At 37.2% G+C, this 17,226-nt stretch overlaps 1 protein-coding gene across 2 annotated transcripts in view; it reads right to left on the bottom strand.

Annotated features, from left to right (window-relative positions):
• CCDC85C (coiled-coil domain containing 85C) overlaps positions 1-17,226 on the bottom strand; it is a 186,755-nt gene that overhangs the window by 38,181 nt on the left and 131,348 nt on the right. The window lies entirely within an intron of this gene.

Raw genomic sequence — 17,226 nt, 5'->3', positions numbered from 1 at the left:
ATTATGATATCCTGCTGGCAACAGCTTTCTGTTGATGGTAGTGAGAATACTGTAACTAGATTCCACACAATCAGAAAAACTATATTTAAATCAAGGGTTGGGGAGAAAAAACTATTTTAATTAATGTAAGTATTTTCTAAAACTTAGGAAATAGTTTTCAAGTCATTAAAATGCTGTTCTTCACTGTTATTTCTCTTGATCTTCCATGTGAAATTATATTTTTGGAAGTAATTTGACACAAAACACATAACAATATACAGGCTATATATTTTTGCATGTCTGTTGTGCTTTGAGAGTAGGATTTATCTTATGATTTGAAAATTCTGAAAACAATATAAAATTAGGTACATATTTTTAGCAAATTAATAATGATAAACAGTTGGGCAATTTAGAAATAAGTTTTGGAATGCATCCATTATCCATTCCTAGTCTATTACCAACACTCAATCAATAAACTGCTTTTAAATATTGACTTATCATTAGCTGAATCCCAGATAAATTCACATGGTCACTTATTTGGATGTGGAAATTACAAACATATACACATACACACACAGCCACTAAACAAATATATGACATGTCAGAGAAACAGTTGTCATTGCAATGTTACAGATTATGCCTTCTACATTGTAAGACACATTTGGGTATATGTTTGCTCTCCCTCTCTTTTACCTTTAGACCTCAACCAGGATTTAGTACTAGATCCACTCAAATTTTTAACAATAACTAGACAATCTCTTAACACAATTTATAATCCCACTTCAAAATTTTATTAAAATGATAGCTCTGAGACTTCCCCCAGAATTTTTAGGAACATTTGGTTTATTATGATGTGTGAATCCAATCTTTATGTTAATCCTTTAATATTGTTTATGTCATGTATCCACATGCTTCTGCTTATTCCTTCCACACAGGACAGGAATAAACTTTTGGATGGTGGGGGGGACACATCTGTCAGTTTGAGATTGTGGTGGAATACTCAAAAAGTAGCTGCTCTGGGAGATGTCTGTTTAAAAAATGGCAGATAAAAGGGTATGGCCAGTCACAACCTATCAGGATGTTCTTTACTGTTCCAGGGAGACCTTTATGATACTAGAAGCTGATACTTGCTTTTCAACGCACCAGTTCCCTATCTGTCTAAAGTCAGATGGAGCAGGAAGGCTTGTAGGCTGCAGGTACCAAGGTAGGTGTTTGCTGGCATAGATGTACTCATGAGCACCACACTGTCTATTTTTGGCATATGACACTTCTTGTTTTTTCATCTTAGGGCCATTTCCATTTTCCAAGTATAGTAAATGTCAAAGGATATGGAAAGAAAAGTCTTTGACAACAATGATAATGCCATTTTTGATATCATTTATATTATTTTTGCTCCCTGTAAATGACAAACATTACAGAAGAAGCAGGATAGAAGAGTATTGACACTTTTGAACTTGCTGTTGGAGAAGACTCCTGAGAATACCATGGCCAGCCAAGAAAACAAATCAATGGATCATTGAACAAATCAACCCAGAGTTCTCACTTGAGGCATAAATGACCAGGCTCAAATTATCCTACTTTGGACATATTATGTGAAGACCTAGGTCTCCAGAAATAGTTCTAATGCTGGGAAAGGTAGAAGGAAAGAGAAGAAGAGAACAACCATCAGCAAGGTGGATACAGATCTTTATCAGGCCTAGCTGAAAGAATGCTATGATTTCTATTTCACTTAACGGTGCAGGCTAAGCAAGAAATATAAAAGGAAATTTAATCAGAATAAGATTTTTTTTTCCTGGTCTACCTTCCTTTTGGACTGCTACATCTTGACTTATAGCTCAAATTAAAATATAGGTATTTTAGGAACTATCCTTAAAAAGCTTGAAGAACAGGCCTTCCCACCCTATGTTAATACAACATGAGAGTTTAAATGTATATGGTGTTGTCTACTTGTTCTTATCATTTTCTCAGGCTTCCATAGTCTGTGCTTAGGCTCCAACCTGAGCTGGGACTTAAGTGTTGAGAGAAACTTTACTATGCATTGATACATGTAAATGATGGTTCCATTCAGGACACCCATCATGACTCAATAATAGGCCCATGCATGAACTCTACTCAGTTCATTGCTTGGTTGCTGTATGAGTTGCCAAGTTTTTATTATACAATTAAACTCTTATTTAAATGTAATTATAATCCTTATGCTATATCCAATATTACATGAGCAGGTTTCTAGTCTCATACTGCATTCTTCCTATCTTCTTCCTTCCCTTTCCCTTCCTCCAGAGTCCCAAAATCACCACAGTGCCTTAACTTTCCAGAGCAACTTTGGGAGGGTCTAGGAACTTTAAAGAGGATGTGCAGTTGGATTTCACTCATTATGTCATATCAGATGATGTTAATTATTGTTATGACAATATTATTCCATTTAAATAATGCAATTATATGTTTAATTAATTAAATGGGCTGGTTTCTATCTATATATTACTAAAACTCCTTCAACTGGGTGAAACAAGGCATCATGGGGCAACAGTTTTTGAACCAATGTACCTCAAATGGGCTAACTTACAGAATGTGTTCAAAATATAGGACCCATTACTCCCATGGGATTGAAATTTGGGAAATGTGTGGCCGCTTCAGCACTGCTGCATTGCAATGCCACTGCGGTCAGCCCAGGTCACATGATCATTATAGGTGTATCCCTGACCTCTATCCTAACTCCCTTTGTCCCCTGCACCCAATCAGCTGGCAGCAAGGCCCGAAAGGTGAGCAGTGATTGGCTGCTTTGGAAATGAGGCAGAAATTTGAAATCTTGTAATGGCAGTGGGCATTGAGGGAGTGACTTGATGCCTTCTGGTGAGGTAGGGCTGGCTGGGGGGCATCAGTGGTTGATGGGTGAGCCCTCTTCCTCCCTCGAGTGGGTTCTTGGGGACACTCTGGAATGGGAGCAGGGGTACAGTTTTCTTCATGGTCAGCAGCCCCCTTTGTTCCACCTCCACACAGCAGTGTAGCAGGCAGTTCCATGGGTCAGTCGAGGAGGAGAAGCAGAAAGCTTCACCTGGGCTCATCTGAGGGTTGTAAGGAGAGGGCAAATAGAGCAAGCCTATATGGTAGGTAGGTAGGTAGGTAGGTAGGTAGGAAAGAAGGAAAGAAGGAAAGAAGGAAGCCAGCCAGCCAGCCAGCCAGCCACAGCCACCTACCTTCTGGCCCCTGCGCCCAATCGGCTGGCAGCAAGGCCCAACTGGTGAACGACGATTGGCTGCTTTGGAACCAAAGCCAAAAACTGAAATCTCTTTAACAGTGGTGGGCATTATGCATGGAGAGAAAGAAATCCGGCAAATAAACAATATACTTTTTATTCAGACAGACATGCATCTTGGTCTAGAATTGATATGGTATGGATGTCAGCAGACTTATTTGCTAACATTCGAGAAATTGAAATACAAACAAGTATTTGGGCCGACCACAACCCAATGGTAGTTATTTGAAAAGGACAATGGAAGAGATCTAGATGGACTTTAAATAATAGGATACTAAAAGAAAAAGATTTCAAACAAAAAATAGAGAAAGAACTTACCTTCTTTTTTAATGAAAATAAAAAAGAGGATACATCATTACAGAATCTTTGGGATACAATGAAGGCTTATACAAGAGGTTTAATAATAGATTATACAAGGAAAAGAAACATAATGCAGAAAAAGACTTTTAAACTATTGGAGGATGACCATAAAAAACTGGAAGAAGAGTTACAGAAATCCCCGCAAAAAAAAAGACATTAAAGCTAAAATGGATTTAATTAAACATAAAATGGGATTAATGGAAAAGGAGGAACTAGCACAAAAAATCAGAAGTGCTAAACAGAATTACTTTGAAGATGCAAATAAACCAGGTAGATGGCTAGCTTATAAACTGAGAAAGGAGAGAGAATCAAAAAGGATTAATCAATTGATAAATGAAGAAGGACAGATCTGCTTTGGTAATGAGGACAAGAAAAAAATTATACAAGATTACTATGGAAAATTGTATTACCAAGAGAATGTACAAGAAGAAGAAGTAAGACAATATTTACAGAAAGCGAAATTACCTCAGATACCTAAAGACATTGAAATAATGTTAGAGGGGAATATAACTATGATGGAACTAACAGAAGCTCTAAAAAAGCAGAATGTTGGGAAAGCTCCAGGTCCAGATGGACTGCCAGTGGAATTCTACAAAACCTTCCAGGATATACTGAGCCTCCAACTATTGGAAGTTATGAATGAGGTTATGACAAAGAAGAGGATACCCAAAACATGGACTGAAGCATATATCACACTTATACCAAAGGAGGACACTGACCCACAACAGGTTAAAAATTACAGACCTATATCTCTACTAAATTCAGATTATAAAATTTTTGCTTCAATATTGGCAGAAAGACTAAAAAGATATTTAAATAATTTTATCCATGCCAATCAAAACGGATTTTTGCCAAAGAGACAAATTAAAGACAACATGAGAGTAATTCTGGACACACTGGAATACTATGAGGCACACCCTGAAAAGCAAATGGCCTTGATATTTTTAGACGCACAAAAAGCCTTTGACAACGTGAATTGGTGATTTATGTTACTGCAATTGGAACAAATGGGCTTTGGTAAAAAATTTACCCAAGCCATTGAAACAATATATTATAAGCAGACTGCAAAAATCATGATAAACGGAGATTTAACAGAACAGATAGACATAACAAAAGGGACGAGACAAGGCTGTCCACTATCGCCCTTGTTGTTTGTCTTAACATTAGAAGTGTTGAATAGGAATATAAGAGAAGAGAAAGAAATAAAAGGAATGAAGATCAAAAAGGAAGAGTACAAATTGCAAGCCTTCGCAGATGACCTAGTATTTATACTAGAGGACCCATTGGAAACAGCATCTAAATTAATTGAAAAGATAGAAGAATATGGAAAAGTAGCAGGTTTAAAAATAAATAAAGATAAAACAAAGATATTAACAAAGAATATGCTAGCAAGGCAAAAGAAAGAATTGGAAGAAGTTTTAGAAATACAGGTCACAAACAGGGTTAAATACCTAGGGATATATATTACACCAAGATGTAGTACATTGAAGGAGGATAATTATGTTAAACTTAAACGACAGATTGCAACAGATCTGACAAAATGGGAGAATTTACAATTATCAATGATTGGGAGAATATCCACTATTAAGATGAATATATTGCCTAGGATATTATATCTATTCCAGACAATTCCAATTCGTCTAGGGAAAGAGTTCTTTGATGATTTAAATAAAATTGTATTGAAATACATCTGGCAGGGTAAAAAAGCAAGAATAAAGCTTAAATTACTACAAGATGCAAGAGTAAGAGGTGGGTTTGCCTTGCCTAACTGGGAATTATACTACCAGGCGACAAATTTGATGTGGGTAAAGGATTGGATAACTTTAAGAAATAATAGATTATTGACCTTAGAGGGACATGACCTGTTGTTGGGCTGGCATGCTTTCTTATGGTATAAGGGAACGAAAACACAGGGCTATTTTAGAAGGCACTATATTCGAGAGGCATTGTTTTTAAACTGGGAGAAGACAAGAAGACAATATTATTTAAAAGTTCCACGATGGATATCCACTATCGAAGCCTTTTCTTATCCAATAACATATAAAAAGGAACAAACAGTTAAATATACTGAGATATTGAATGAAAAGGGTGAACTTAAAACTATGCAAGCGTTGGAAGAACAAGGTATAAAAATGAACTGGTTTTCATATTTGCAAATACAATCTAGATTCAATAAAGATTTTAAAGCAGAAGGTATCTATGATGAGCTGACTGTTTTAGATAAAATTTTGATGGGTACTGATGAAAAGGTGATCAAAAAACTTTATGGACATTTACTAGAATTTAAGATGGAGGAAGAACAGGTTAAAGATACAATGATTGCATGGGGGAAAAATTTTGGACATGGAATTGATTTAGAGAAGTGGCAAAAACTATGGTCTCAAAACTATAAAATGACAATGTCAACTGCATATAAAGAAAACTTGTATAAGATGTTTTACAGGTGGCATTTACCTCCAGCGAGGATTGCGAGAATGTATAAGAACAAGTCTGATAAATGTTGGAAGTGTCATCAGAAGCCCGGCACATATTACCATATGTGGTGGACATGCCCAGAAGCTAAAAGATATTGGATTAAAATCCACACATGGCTGGAAAAAATGACAAAACAACATATAGACTTTAAACCAGAGACATTTTTATTAGGAATTATACCGGAAACATATAGTAAAGAACTGAAATATCTGATTGTAAATGTTTTGACAGCGGCTAGAATTGTATTTGCTAAGAATTGGAAGAATGAAAAAGTACCTATGCAGGAGGAAGTTATTAAGAAAATTATGGAATGTGCAGAGATGAGTAAATTGACATTTGAAATTAGAGAGCAAGAAGACAAACAATTTTATATGATATGGGATCTGTTTTATCAATGGTTGGACGAAAAGATATAGTAATGCAATAGATCAGCAAATTATATAATAGAAACTTGACAAATTGATATAAATTACTATATATATATATATATATATAAAATCAATGGATAAAAATGATACAAATCTTATTATGAAAGCTGGTGTTATAGACTAGTAACAAATGAATAATAATTGATAACTGATAAATATATAAATATGTGTTGGATAGATGACATGAGACTCTATATAAATGGTGAGTGAAGACTATGAAAGGATGGCACAAATGATTGGTAACTGGCTGACACACGGTTTAAAATGGAAGATGGTTTTTATGTTTTTTATGCTATTGTTTGTTTGTGTTTGTTGTAAAAAATAAAAAATTTATAAAAAAAAAAACAGTGGTGGGCATTGAGGGAAGGATGAGGGAGTGACTCGGATGCCTGCTGGCGAGGTAGGGCCAGCAGAGAGGCACTGGAGGTCGACGGGTGAGCCCTCTTCCTCCCTTGGGGGGGCCCTTAGGGACATACGAGAATGAGCAGCAGGGGTGCAGTTTTCCTCACAGTCCACAGCTCCCTTTGTTCCACCTTCCCCCAGCAACGTGGTAGGTAGTTCCACCTGTCAGCTGAGGAGGAGGAGGAAGAGAATTCACTGGGGCTCTCCTGAGGGTTGCAGGGGGATGGCAAACAGCACAAGCCTATCTTATATGTGGAGAGGAAGGGAGGGAAGGGAGGTAAGTAGGTAGGAAGAGGGAGGGAGGAAGGAGGAAGAGGGAGGGAGGGAGGAAGGGAAATTTCTGTTGCTCTCTGCCAGCTTCCCACAAGAAAAGTCAATGGGGAAGCTGGCAGCAAGTCATAAGTCACTCACATTTCCACTGCTTTTTTGCCCTTGGTCATTCTGTTTCTCTGTTTAGGTAAGGAAATATCTCTGAAACAATGACCCAGTGGGTCATAGGTTGTCTAGTCCTTTACATAATTCCTTTTATATTCATTGATTGATCATGTACCATGAAGTTGGCATTAACCCTTAACAACCACGTAGATACATTTTATATTAATACATTATACAAAATAAATACAATTACTTGTATAATCCTAGAAATATACTACTACCATCCCCAACAATAGTGTATTGTTTTATTGCCAATTAAATATTTTTGTTTCAGTAATACTATATATGGTATGTGTTACTGTATTATTTATTTGCTATATTGCTATTATTTGCTGTATTGCTATTATATTAAATCATTAATATTGCATCATATAACAACACTTGCATAATAATGCTATATGAACAAGAATTCATTTGATGTGAAGCAACTTAGGCTCACATACAACAGCCTTAATACTTCATTATATAAAAAATATTAAAGCCACTGCCTTGGAGACTTTTAGAAATAAAGCCTGCATTTTTTTTCCAAACCTTTGAAGTCTCCTGAGCATCAGCTTTCAGATCAGTAGGAATCCAAGAGCATGTGAAGAAATATGGTGGGTGATCCTTGATAGCCTGGGAAGTTACTTTTCTTCACGAACAGAAATTCCTCTAGCTCAATACTGAAATGAGCAGCAGTTTGGGACCACCTTCAAATTGTCACTCAAGGAATATTTTCACGTAGTAGCATTGTATGAAACCATATGTTGAGCATCGAAGTACAGCTAATAGCTATTTTAACCGTGACTCATTTATTTTGGCAAAAATGAAGGAATGCTGTTGAAAGAGATGTTGTGTTTTCCTCGGGAGAAAGGTAATTAAATTCTTGTGTATCACTCAATGACACAAAAACAGAGTTGTTATAAAGAATGATGATTGATTAAAGCATAAACAGGTTGAACAATTATGAAGTTGCCAAGTAGGGCACAGGTGGCCAGTTTAATTCTGCTAAACTTGCTAAGAAATCACTGCTACTTTCCTCCTTATGAACAGAAGAGCTCCCAGGGGCTGAAATGGCTTGCTGGACATCTTAGGATAGTACTGCTCAAAAATAATTGTCAGAAAATCTGGAGAGCTATGTCCAGTTAATGTAAACAATACTGAGCCAAACTTGATATTTAGTTATTTAAATTTATGTGGCTGCCCATCTTACTTGAATGTAACTCTGGGCAGTGTACATAGTTAAAACCCAGATAAAATCATAGTCTTCTACCAGTAAAATCAATTTAAAAATTACAGAATACAGAATACTTGAATGGCCAAGTATAAAATATATACAAGGAATTTATCTTCGGTGAAAAAAAAACAAACAACGTTTGGATAACAGCAAAAAGAAGGAATGATAATAAGCAGTAACGCTACACAGTAAAATAACACTTCCGCCATGGACCAACACCTGTTCATTTTCAAAAGGAGAAGCACTATCACGTAGTGTTTAACAGAGCAATGGCATGAGGGAAAAAACTGTTCCAGTGTCTAGATGTTTTAACATATAATGCTCTATAGCGCCGTCCTGAAGGAAGAAGTTGAAACAGTTTATATCCATAATTTTTAATTTAAAAAAATTAAAAGCTGTATTTAAAAATACAATAATAAAAAGACAGAGGAGAGTCCACTCTAACTATATACAATATAATCATTTAACAGGCTCCATACTTCCTTGGGATTCCCAAGCCCAATGACACATCCAAGTTTTGAGAACCTTCCAAAAGGCTGGCAGGGTTGGTGCCAGTCTCACCTCAGGGGGAAAGATGTACCTGAGGGTGGGTGCCACAGCATATGAATTGTCTTGTTGTACTGGTACAGAAACTTTCTGCATGTGCATCTTCTTGTTCCAAACTATAATTCCAAGCAGCTTGATTGGTTTGGTTTATTTCAGAAACTGCAAATGTACAGTAGTTTCAAACTAGCTAAAGCAGGCATTTGCAGGCACAGGTCACATCCCTGATATTGCCACTGTGCATATTTTGTTAACAATGTGTTCCAGTTTTCAATCAAATCTAATAAGATATTACAGCAGCCATAAGAGGGATAAATCATTTTAATTACCCTTATAAAACCTTACATACTTCTGAGATGCTTCTAAATTCTTACTCATTAAAGCAAGCTTTATAATGAAGTTTTAAAAGATTACCAAGGAATAGAAAATCCCAAGTGCCCATTAACAGACAAGAGCCAATAACACATCAAGGGAAGGCAATGTAATTCTATTTAAACCTTTACTTTAAAAAGTCATTCAGTTTGCTTGGTTGGTATGTTCACACACAAAGAAGTGATCTAGCATTGTTACTATCTTTCCTATTCTTGATTAGCAGAGAGATTATTCCTAACTCTAGCCTTGCAAATAATTATTTAAAGCGGGGAGAGAATGTCATCTATGCTGCTACACATCTCTTACAATGTTAAATTCCACTATTTTGGAAGTAAAAATCCAGGAATCCAACTTGGAACTAGCATTTAGAAACTTGGTACCAGCATGTGCTCTGTAAAAGAGCAGGAAACATGTTATTTTTTCCTCCACATAGCCTCTTGTGATATGCCATCACCTTCCCTTATTTCTTTAGCTTACCAAACATCATTTTTCAGCCAAGATTGTCATTAAAACTTACTATGGTCTGTTTTCTTTGAGATAATCATTTCATGGCATTAGTCAATAGCTGGAGTCAAACACTGGCTAACCATAATGTGGTTTGTTTGGCTTTGCCCTAACACTACATCTGAGCTCAGGCACTATGGTTTATGGCTTACTATGATGTGTAAATCCATCTGATTGTGGGCTTATTCAACAAGCCACTTTTAAAGCGAACTGTGGATCAGTGCAATGGGTAAAGCCACCAAAGACATGCTGCCCTTTAATCTTTGGTGGGTTTCATTTGCAACTTAACAGGGACAGTGTGCAGTTACTAAGAGGAGAAATGCTCTGTCTTCCAGCTCAGAGACCCATTTAACTTTTTTTTTTTTAACTTTTTACATGGTAGGCTCAGCCTTGATGCAGAAAGTAAACGTAAGGGCTGATCTCTACTGAGGCTTGGCACAAATCAAGCTTTTGTTTTGGCATCATATGCTGAAATCCCTACGTGAATTTGATTTCACACAGCTTTAGCTCACAGCAGTCGGCTGCTATTCCCACCATCACAGCGTGCAATGTTTTAAACCAACAAACAATTATGTCTTCTTGATTTCAACAAAAACTCATGGTAATAGTACAGTACGAATTACTGTTGCAGCTGTCATCCTTGGGCATGACTCTCTAGTAACAAAGCTCCTTCCTAGGGATGAAATACTCTTTTCCCAGTACAGTAACACACTTTTTCTTACCAGCACTTAAGATTGTCATGAAATAAAATGAGCATTCCTGAATGTTCTCCCCTCAGCTTTGAATCCACTTTCAAACTGAAAGCACTAAATGTGCCCAAAGGCCAACCTCTGGGTGAAGTCTTTAGTTTTGTCCCTCTTGGTCAACACCATTGTCCTAGGCAGGTGGTTTCTCCTTTATGCCTGGAATGACTTCATCCCCAACTGCAGAATGCTCAGGTTCTTGGTTATAGACATTTTGTTAGTTTTCTCAAGCTGGAAGAGTCAGAGATGGAAACAGTAGCAATGTTGGTGCTATACTGCATTCTGCTTCTGTTTTTAAATTTTACAATTTTAACATAAGCTGTTACCTTGGAGGTCCTTTTGAGAGGTGAAGGTTGGCATACATTTTAGAAATGAATGAATGAAGGAGTGTGTGTGTGTGTGTGTGTGTGTGTGTGTGTAATTTATTTATTTATTTATTTATTTATTTGTTATATAGATTTAAAGAATGCTTGATTCCCAATGACTTTACATTATTAAAAAAACCCTAAGATGATACAGTGGGGCAAAAAAGTCTTTAGTCAGCCACCAATTGTGCAAGTTTTCCCACTTAAAAAGATGAGAGAGGCCTGTAATTTTCATCATAGGTATACCTCAACTATGAGAGACAAAATGGGGAAAAAATCCAGAAAATCACATTGTCTGATTTTTAAAGAATTTATTTGCAAATCCTGGTGGAAAATAAGTATTTGGTCACCTACAAACAAGCAAGATGCCTGGCTCTCACAGACCTGTAACTACTTCTTTAAGAGGCTCCTCTGTCCTCCACTCGTTACCTGTAGTAATGGCACCTGTTTGACCTTGTTATCAGTATAAAGGACACCTGTCCACAACCTCAAACAGTCACACTCCAAACTCCACTATGACCAAGACCAAAGATCTGTTGAAGGACACCAGAAACAAAATTGTACACCTGCACCAGGCTGGGAAGACTGAATCTGCAATAGGCAAGCAGCTTGGTGTGAAGAAATCAACTGTGGGAGCAATAATTAGAAAATGGAAGACATACAAGACCACTGATAATCTCCCTCGATCTGGGGCTCCATGCAAGATCTCACCCCGTGGGGTCAAAATGATCACAAGAACGGTGAGCAAAAATCCCAGAACCACATGGGGGGACCTAGTGAATGACCTGCAGAGAGCTGGGACCAAAGTAACAAAGGCTACCATCAGTAACACACTATGCTGCCAGGGACTCAAATCCTGCAGTGCCAGACGTGTCCCCCTGCTTAAGCCAGTACATGTCCAGGCCTGTCTGAAGTTTGCTAGAGAACATTTGGATGATCCAGAAGAGGATTGGGAGAATGTCATATGGTCAGATGAAACCAAAGTAGAACGTTTTGGTCTAAACTCAACTTGTCATGTTTGGAGGAGAGAGAATGCTGAGTTGCATCCAAAGAACACCAAAACTACTGTGAAGCATGGGTATACAAAGCATCATGCTTTGGGGCTGTTTTTCTGCAAAGGGACCAGGATGACTGATCCGTGTAAAGGAAAGAATGAATGGGGCCATGTATCGTGAGATTTTGAGTGAACACCTCCTTCCATCAGCAAGGGCATTGAAGATGAAACATGGCTGGGTCTTTCAGCATGACAATGATCCCAAACACACCGCCCGGGCAACGAAGGAGTGGCTTCGTAAGAAGCATTTCAAGGTCCTGGAGTGGCCTAGCCAGTCTCCAGATCTCAACCCCATGGAAAACCTTTGGAGGGAGTTGAAAGTCCGTGTTGCCCAGCGACAGCCCCAAAACATCACTGCTCTAGAGGAGATCTGCATGGAGGAATGGGCCAAAATACCAGCAACAGTGTGTGAAAACCTTGTGAAGACTTACAGAAAACGTTTGACCTCTGTCATTGCCAACAAAGGATATATAACAAAGTATTGAGATGAACTTTTGATATTGACCAAATACTTATTTTCCACCATGATTTGCAAATAAATTCTTTAAAAATCAGACAATGTGATTTTCTGGATTTTTTCCCCCATTTTGTCTCTCATAATTGAGGTATACCTATGATGAAAATTACAGGCCTCTCTCATCTTTTTAAGTGGGAGAACATGCACAATTGGTGGCTGACTAAATACTTTTTTGCCCCACTGTAAAATAAAAGAGCAAACGTGTGTGTGTCTAACAAAAAAGAGCCATACAAAACAAAACCAAATCTTACAGGGGCTCACCACCACTCTACCCCAAGGCCTGGGAAAATAACCAGGTTTTCAAAGTCTTTCAGAAATTCATCAGGATAGCAGCCATACAGATAGCTGGGAGGATGTCATTCCAGAGGGCAAATGCTGCAACAGAGAAAGCATGTCTTCTAGAAGTCTTTCAAAGTTGACACCACCACCGGACCCAACCACAAGTTACCTCCTAGGCAGCTTTAATAACCAGAAGAGACCTGGATCTAATAAACAGATAGCCAAGCTCACAGTCTAAAGGACTCTGTCAGGAAACACAGACTTAAATTCATCCCAGATCAACTCACAAGACTCATGTAAATAAAAACTAAATTGTTCCAACCATCATGGGTGATACTTCTGTCTGAGGGTTTGGGTTTTGACGGCTGGCTTTCAAACCAAGTCTTATAATCAAATGTAGAACCAACCTTCTTCTAAGGCAGTCCTCAGGTCTGCCTTAGATCACACTTTTACTAGGACTACTAGCAAAGAAGTTCTGCATACACATAGGCAAACATCTGTAGGCAGTCTTTGAAGCAGCTTTGAGAGACTTCTAGAGGACACGGCTGTTTTAATGCTTCAATTAGGATACTTTACTCAAGGTTAACACACTTTGTAAAGTACCCCTTTCAAGTGTTTTGTCCAGTCCTATTGTGCAATGTCCAAGAGAGTGTGTGAGCCAGCTCTAAACCAAAAGAACAAAATGCTATGATCTTATGGTTTTGAGGAATCTGTAAAGGAAGGCCCACACAGTTTAAAGGTGTATTGGTTTGTTTATTCATTGTTATACACACTTTTCTTTGTAATAAGTATGATTATTCCAAAGCAAGGTTTGAATAGGCTTCTCAGTCTGGGCTCTTCAGAGTACAATTGTCATAACTGTATCTCGATACAGGTAACAGTAACAACAGAACTTCTAATCCAATGCATTTGAAGGGCATCAAGCCTTACAGTCTCATAAAAAATGTAGTGAGGCAATCGTTCTCAGTAAGATAAGCTTTGTCAGTGTAATACTGTTTTTTCTCTCTCCTGGGTAATTTATCAAGAAAAAGAAAAACTCAGAAAACCTAGTTTGAACTGTTAAGTTGCCAAACTCTAACCTAACTTGCAAAGGGAAATGGAACAAACATCAATCTTGTTGAGTGCCATGCCATTAGAAAGTTTCCTATAATGATAATGCAGGTGTCTGGAGTTTTTAGTTACTGTCAGTCAAACCTTAAATTCAAGAACAGCCTAGTCAGTAGATGTAACAGGAATGGGCTACTGCAGACAACTCTGCAGACTGCAGGCTTCCCAGTGGGTTATCACTGCCAGATTCCAACATTTAAGCCTCATGTTTTCTTTGGTTTTAAGATGCTGATGTGAATGAAAAAAAGAGCAGACTGTATTTCATCCTCAGACTAAAACTGAGCAAAGGTGAGAGAAATTCACAGCAAATGCAACAAAAATGGCAACTATCGAGAAATCAAAACTCAAGTGGAATGCATGTATTGCATGGAGCTTAGATATTATACATTTTGTATGGAGAAGGCCCAACAGTCAGTCCCTCCAATTTCAGTTAGAGAGTTTCAGAGAAGAGGGATGGGAAAGCTGTACTTGAGAAAACGTGGCAATCTGTTATAAGTATTAGCTAAAATGAGAAAGAAGTTTCACTCAATGAAAGTTCTTTCCAATGTTTGCATAATGTTTATGATTTCTGTGACAGCACTGTCTATAATTAATGTGATTTACTTCATAAAGCCATTTTCATGGAAAGGAGGGATATAAATATTTTAATTAGAGATAAAAAATAATGTCATTTAGCCAACAGATTTATCATCATAAAAGTGGGTCTGCAAAATGTAGAACTATAAAAAAGCAAAAACAAGTAAGGAATGTTGTTCAAAAAAATGAAATGTTGGATTCCCCCTCCCCTTCCAACCACTACAAAGTTTAGGGTTGTTTTATACAAATTTGTTTACTCTTCCATCCCAGGGCTCTTAACAGAAGTTTCTGGACTTCTTTTAACCATGTCAAAACTTCAGAATGTAATAGCCAAAAAAAGATATAAAAACAGTAGAAATGTTATAATTATCATCAAAGTCAAATTTGGTATATTTGCTTTTTCATGTATAAACTTTAAAGTTCAAATAGATTTTCAAGATCACTATAATTATTGAATAGCCTTTTTCCCTTTCTATTGCTTCTGCTGGATTTCAGTCCCTTCCACAAAAAGGAAGGCACCTCTCATTTGTGGAAGTAAAGCTTTCTATCTGATATCATACATATAATATATTCTTTGAAAATTATACTGGGCAGAAGATCTTCAGAAAGGAATTAGGTAGCATGTACTTTTTTTAAAAAAAGATATTCATTTGTTAGATTTATACCCCACCATTTCTCCAGGAGCACAAGTTCCATAACAACTCTTTTTTTCCCAACACTGTGAGATAAGGTTAGGTTAGCCTTGTGAGACCAATCATTCAATAGTAGCTTTCATGGTTATGGGTGAGTCTTCTCATTCCTAGTTCATCATCTTAACTAGTACATGATATTAGCTCGCTTCTCTCTCTGCTCATGTATTTTCTATTGACATCTAGTTAGTCACTGCAGGAAGATGATGCTAGGTTATACAGATTTCTGATGTGATCTAGCTGAACTCTTGTGGAACTCTAAGAGAACTCTAAGAGAAACCAATGGCACAGCATTTAGTAACACTATACAATTCAGCAAAATGGGTCACCACCAAAAGTACCTTCGAAATCAGTGTGACTCACGCAAAAAGCAGAAGATAAAACAAACTTAGAGTACTTTTGAAGCAAAGTCATATTTGCTTCATTATGTGCCCCCCCGTTCATATCCAAAACCTTTTGGACCAGAGTTCTCAGATACATGAACATAAATGCTTAGAGACAAGACATGAATTTGCTGTTCATGCTTGAGGTGCTTCTTGCAAAACACCAAGCATCAAGAATGGTTCAATTTTTGCACATAATATGTAAACTCCTTTTCGTGTATTTGTGCAAATATCTTTTCTAACTTTAGGGATGTTATCCCTCTACATTGTATGAAATTAGATAAAATAAAGCCTGAAACAATAACAAACTCAAAAAGACATTAACTAGTTAGGACAAAACAAATTAAAACAGAAAGCATATAGATATGACCTTTCAAATAAGGAAGAAGAAAATCAGGATCCCTCTAGAAGGTAGTTGAAATTTTCCAGAAAATGAATAATGAATCCTGTCATTAATACCACTGTTAGACCGAGTGAGGTCTTGACAGTCAACATAGTCCAACCAGCCAGCTAGGAAGGAATAAGATATTATTCATTGCAAATAATAATGTAAAGCAAAACAATATTTAAAAACAGTTCCCTAAGATCTACAAATTTTCCCTTCCCCTATATGCGTATTTATTTTTTTGCACCTCAATAATGTGTTATTGTGAGTGTGATACACAGCAAGAAACAACAGAAAAAATGTGAGGACTTAAACAGAAAACCTTATAGAATGTATTTTTAAAACAGGGATTGCAAAAATGCATGGATAATACTGCTTTTCACACACAATTAAAAGAAGAAAAACTGAGACATCAGTTAGTATAAAACTGACTAAATTGGGAGAAAAAAGAAATTCCAACCTTCAGAGTAGCTCTGCCCCACCAGAATGCCTACTGCCCATATAAATACTTCCAGGCCAGACTCACATTTTGCCTGGAAACCAGCACTTTTTATCATTCCTGGGTTGTTCTTAATCACTGGTTATCGCTGGGTTGATAACCACCAAATATTTGCTTGCCTAGGAAAGATATAATTGAAGCCTAAGGGTTTTTTTTAATGTAACTATGCCAAAACAAAGGAAGCATGCTTAATTCCCAGCCTTTTAAAGCCACCTGAGAGCCCTTGGGGCTGAAGACTGGGGGTAAGAACTTTAAATCAAGTAAGCAAGCAAGAAAATACCTCATAAACCATAGCATGTACACTTATGAAAATCTGAAGGCTGAAGATGTGTGTGCTTTTGCATATCTATGTTTGTGCATTAGATAGATAGATAGATAGATAGATAGATAGATAGATAGATAGATAGATAGAAAGATAGATAGATAGATAGATAGATAGACAGACAGACAGTCAGACAGATAGATAGATAGACAGACACACACACACACACACACAGAGACATAGACATAGACATAGACATACACCCCCCCCCAACATTTTATAACAGAATGAAATTAAAAGACGCTTGCTCCTTGGGAGGAAAGCTATGGCAAACCTAGATAGCATTTTAAAAAGCAGAGACATCACCTTGCCGACAAAGATCCGCATAATCAAAGCTATG

The sequence above is a fragment of the Python bivittatus genome, unplaced genomic scaffold (assembly GCF_059951505.1).
Source record: "Python bivittatus isolate LINGU-HERP-01145 unplaced genomic scaffold, Pbiv_v1 ctg000580_np1212, whole genome shotgun sequence".
Classification (NCBI taxonomy): Eukaryota; Metazoa; Chordata; class Lepidosauria; order Squamata; family Pythonidae; genus Python; species Python bivittatus.
Note: the sequence above shows the minus strand (reverse complement) of the source record. Positions and strands in the feature narration are given on the sequence as shown.